Below are 5,769 nucleotides of genomic sequence, written 5' to 3'. Positions count from 1 at the left end.
TCTAAATTAATTCTGGATCAATACTAATTAAATAATATGATTTCATATTAATATATTAGAACTTATAATATATTAATAAACCAAGAATAACCTTTTCTCAATTATCCATCCTTCAGATTGTTCCGGTGTCATGCAACCCAAATGGACCATGCTACTCTCGGGTCAAGTACATACCAATTATAGTTATGGACTTAGACACTAATCCAACAGTCTCCCACTTGGATAAGTCTAATAACTATTATTGCAAGTACGACTCCACATCCCGACTTGGAATCGTAGCTCTTAAAAGTCGCTGTCAAACTTTGACATAGTCAATGACGCGTCCATTAGATAAGGGATCATATATTCCTCCATTCTAGATATCGTATGGACTGAGACATGGATTATAATCATTCTCTCTATCCATCTGTTGTTTCCCGATTTTCGATTTATGACGATTGACTAATTGAACAAATCAAATCAGTCCAGGCTTGGCCAAGCACTTAGTGGTGTCATCACTAAATCATCGAGGGCCCACATATATTGCTTTTATCCCTCCAAGGGTAAAAGGAATGGATAAACTTTGACTCATATGCTTGCTCTATCTACTCATCAAATCACACACAACGATATGTTTTATAACACCGAGTTACCGGTGCGTTTACATATCAATAATGTGCAACTGACTTGTAGATTGCAACTCATATCTCTCCGTTTGAAGAATATAAGATATTATCGTCTCATGATCACTCGTGATAAAATCCATGAAGTGATTCAAATGAGCGTGGGTTGATCCAATACTCGAATCTTATTCCAGGAGCACTCATGAATACTGCAACTATGTCTAAAACACCTAGACAAACTACAGACCCATTCATGACAGTCTTGCCTCAATACCTACTTCCAAAGTATGATCGACTGTGGATAGTTTGAATAACCTAGTTATCCGGGAAGTCAAAACATGAAAAGTGAAACACAAGAATAATACTAATCCTATATGACCCCAAAACTTTTGAGTCATATTGATTACTCATTATTCATTGTATAATGTTTCGGATAATCAACTTTATACTTGAATTAAAAACAATAGTTATGCCATGCTCCAAGCATGCACACTATGTTTGTCTATGGTCTTTACTTTATGAAATAGATCAATTGAACACATCTTTAATGAACCTCATTTCTCTATCACAAGTGTAAGAATTCCAAATTCTTGTCACTGCCAGAATGTGTTAGATTCTAAACTATCATGCAATGATTCCTTTGTAATGTCTAGGTACCAAAAGTCACAGAGACTTGACCAACGATATTACAAAGTATTCCTTTGGAGATTGTTACAAGACAATTCCATAGAAGCGAAGTCTCAAATTCAAAGTACATTCCTTTGAACATCCTTCTTGCATAAAAGTTTCCAACCATAGATCCTTAATATCCAACACCCAATATGGAAACATTCCATATTTGCCATATGACAACTTTTTATTAGTTGAATCCTTTCTATTCATAATAATGTCGATACGGTCCATTCATTACTATACTTCCAACTGCCCTTAAGCGACCAGTCATCGATGAACCTTAGATTGTCCTCTAACAGTTGTTTAACCAATTTAGTAATATCCGGTTCTATCCTTTTTTCCCTCTTAATGCCCTAGGCATTTGGAAAATTTAGAACGGGTAAATATTATAGCACATGTAATCGATCCAATACCCGAAGCATATTGAACACAATTCATGATGTCTAACATAAAGAGATGGTATTTGACCTGTCCTTTGCTATAAGTTTTATTTGCCATGTTCTCACAATTCAAACTATGAAAAGGGATGTCATAATCATAATCGAATTTCGAGAACGCAATTAACATTTCCATATATAGAATTTCCTTATGTTGAACCATTCCAACTTAACATTCATATATATTTGACTAAATTTGATTAAAATCTCACAATCTAAGCTTTTAGATTTGAAATGAAGTATAAATTCCTCTCCCTTAATTATAGCAAAACAACATTTCAAACCCTGCTACATGCGAATTGAAACTTTTGTTTTCTATAATTAACATTGCTAACTTGCAACATTCACCATTATTGATTATGCTCCCACTAGCATACCAATTAATTTCTTTATTAGCATAACACTTATGCTCCCACTAGCTTTGACATGTACTCCGAAATCAGCTGGACTTCTAGAAACCAACACTTTGTCGACTTTCTTACCAAAGTTCAGATTTCTGATACGAGATGCTTCGATACAACTTTATCTAGGCTTCTCAAACTCATACACCTTTCCTTAGATAGCTCACATGTGTGTCTAAACAATTCAAGAACTTACAGCAGTAAGTCTCAAATGTTTAGACCTTTTGCCATATCTCACAATTTGAATTATAAAAAGGGATTCCGTAATCATAATCAAATTTGAGAATGCAAATATCACAATTGCTATCTCCTTAAAATCTACTTAGTGAAAGCGTTTCCTCACCATCATTTTCAGGAATCACAAGACAAGGTTAGTGACAAATCCAAATTTATATGGACTGAACTTGTTCATTCTTAATTTCTTGCCATTTGGCAGCACAAGGGCCTACCATTGCTTCCAATTTGTTAAGCAGCTCCCCTAACTGATCAATGAAACTTTCATTGATCCATGTGTTTTTCCTTATGCAAACAAATGAGAACTCATAGAACTCACATGCATAGTCAACTTTAACTGGAATGGGCATAGAAACAAGAATATGTCAACACGATACGTTACAAACCTCAAGTCGTGTGCTAGTGATAAACAATAGGTTTATTCTTAAATAGTTCTTGAAACTTGTCAAGATCTTTAAGACTCCCGCTGTCCTCTTGACATATAAGATTCTCTTGTCAAGAAACCTTACTTGACAAACAAATATTCAAGAGTTAGTGCGGATTCTTATCAAGATAAACACTTCACACAATTGCCCACAGTTGGTCTTTGTTTTAGCCAAAACATCACAACTTACCAATTTAAAATGTACAAGAGTAAGAAACATTTTACTCTACGTTTGATGAGTGTTTTAAACCTTCTTAAGATTGTCTCACTCAGGTTACAATCTTCGAGTGTGACTCTAAGATTTGATTTGGAACGAAGTATGATTCATCTTCTTGATTTAACCATTTTAACAATTCACGATACCTCTTCTTAGCCATACAAAAGCACTAAGATGTACTTAGAGGATCAATTATGATATGGTTTTTATAATCATTAAGATGATCATAAAATACGATACTTAAGTACTCTCCCATCTTTTCAGAGTGGAAAAACTTTTATCTTTCTGCCTATTTGATTCTTCTTATTCGTTCTACTATACATTGAAAACTTTTCAATGACTCAGAATTATTCTTAAACTTGTAAGCATAATCATATTTACTAAACTTTAGTAAATCGTGACGAATATCCTTTTCGTTCTTTGTGGTGGACCTTGATCAGTGCACAAGAATGTGTACTCGGTCCTTTAGTCCTTCACTTGACTCACATTTACATGTGATCAAAGAATTAGCCTTAATTTTGCCAAAGATGAAAATTCTCATTCATCATGCAATACAACTTGCATGATTCCAAGTTTCTGTCCAATTGAAACTTTGGGTGATGAGAATCTTTCCTTATTTGGTAAATTTAGACACTACCACAAACGAAAGAATCAAATTCATTGCTAAACATAGAAACATACAAACATCAATTTTCACAAATGCCATTGCAAGGAGATATAATATAAATATAAAACAAAATTTTATTTCTTTATAAAATGCGGAAAACTTTTCCTTACAATGCAACTTCAAATGAAAACTATGTTATATAATATTTATAAGCAATTTATCATAACCCTTAAGCAGCAGCTCAAGAATCTGATCATCGAATCATGCGATCGAAATCCATCTTCGCGATCAGATTCAACATACTCTTTATTTTAGCTTCCTGTTTTTTCTTTGATTGTACAAAACATCAAGATGTGACCTAGTCACATCATGTATTAAGAATCTCCAAATAGGAACTTAATAGAGTTAGATAGTGGACTTACCTAAAGTAAAGTCATACACTGTGACTTTTACAATACTTGTGATCCTTCTGGTAGATACGGCAGCTTCGCAACCAATACTCCTTCTCATGGCAAAAGAAGCAAACAGACTCTTTTGAAATGATACATAGGACAATCTCAGACTTAGCCTTTCTCTTTACCATTTGTTTAACCTGGTTGACTATGGCCGATCCCTTTCCATTGGGAAGAGAAATCTTTTCTGGACTTCCAATGTTTCCATTGTCAATGTCCATGGAAGTTTAGGAAGTGGATCTTCCAGTTAAATTTGCTTTTCCGTTGCGCCAAATCATTTCTGATTCAGCAGCATTCAACAAATAGGCAAGATCGATAAGGTCACATCACGGTCTGTCATATAGTAGTCTTTAACAAACTGACTATACGTCTTGGGAAGTAACTGAAGAACCTAGTCAACAGCTAACTTCCTCGACCCCGCGACACCTGATATTCCCTACCTGTCAATGTGTGACTTTATCTCCAAGACATGCACACACAAAGACCTTCCGTCTAGTTTGCTAACCAATAAGGTTTGAGTGACCTTGAACTTGTGGGTTAGGGATAATTATTGGAGGAGGTAGAGGAAGTGAAGTATGATTTCGGGGAACATCATCTTCATAAGGAAAAACCTTTTCTAAAAGATTTGGGAAGACCATAGTTATCTGAACTAGACGTCTCTTGGGAGAAATTCAAGTTTAGTTGATTTAAGTTCTTAATAAAACACCCAAATGAAATATTAAGGCTAGGACCCAACACAATAATTTACAATTTGGAAGAGGGATGTCGTAATCCAACTTGTAAACTATTTGAAAGTAGGTAAATGACAATTTACCAATTTCCACCACGAAAAACGAAAAGCAACTTTAGGTTTTAAGTGAATTGAAATTCCTAGATCCTTTGAGATTCATTGAACTTTTCAATGGCATGTTTAAATCTCGATTGTGCCCTTCATGTTTATGACTGGGATGCCGAGGATCACAAACAAGGTGTGAATAACCATGTAAATTAGCGTGGTACACTCAATGTTACAACCACCTAATCAATGTGCCGGTTAACCACACACGCTCCATTGATCTATGATTAACATCAAGCTACCCTTTGCCACACACTGTCAGTCCCAGATTAGTGTGCCGGTTAACCACACGCGCTCCACTAACGACTTAACAAGGTGCAAAGTGCAATTTCATGGGTTAGCACCAAATTCACATTTTTCCTAAGTAACTAAGATTAGGAATTTATAAGTGTTTAGTTACTTAGTACTTCATTATAATTTTAATGAAAAATTTAAATTTCCTGTCAAACCCATTCGGCTAACAACCCTCCACCAGTCAAAAAAGCGGTGGGTGAGATTGGACACCCATGAAACTGCCATTTTTAAAGGCAGTAACCTTATACCCCCTTATAGACCGGCTTCGTGAATGAGGCCTACTAACGGTAAGAGTACTTTGTTCTTATACGTATATATAAATATTAAACCTATAATATTATCATAGTATAAGGGTTGAATTTTAAACTTTTAAAATTCTAGGGGGTTGGAACTAAATGTTTCAAAGTAAGACTTTGCATGTACAAATTCCAAAACTTGAGGGCAAGTTTTGAACTATTCAAAAACTTTTGGAATCCATAACATATGAGTTTAATATAGGCTTTTAGTGAAAAGAATCTTGAAAATCCATAACTTGAGGACAAGTTATGGAGTTCATAAAACCATTTATGGGAAAAAGACTCTTCAAGTACATAA

Source organism: Lactuca virosa, chromosome 8 (assembly GCF_052849685.1).
Source record: "Lactuca virosa cultivar CGN04683 chromosome 8, Lactuca_virosa_CGN04683_v6, whole genome shotgun sequence".
Lineage (NCBI taxonomy): Eukaryota > Viridiplantae > Streptophyta > Magnoliopsida > Asterales > Asteraceae > Lactuca > Lactuca virosa.
The sequence above is the reverse complement of the archived record's forward strand: the minus strand, read 5'-3'. Positions refer to the sequence as shown.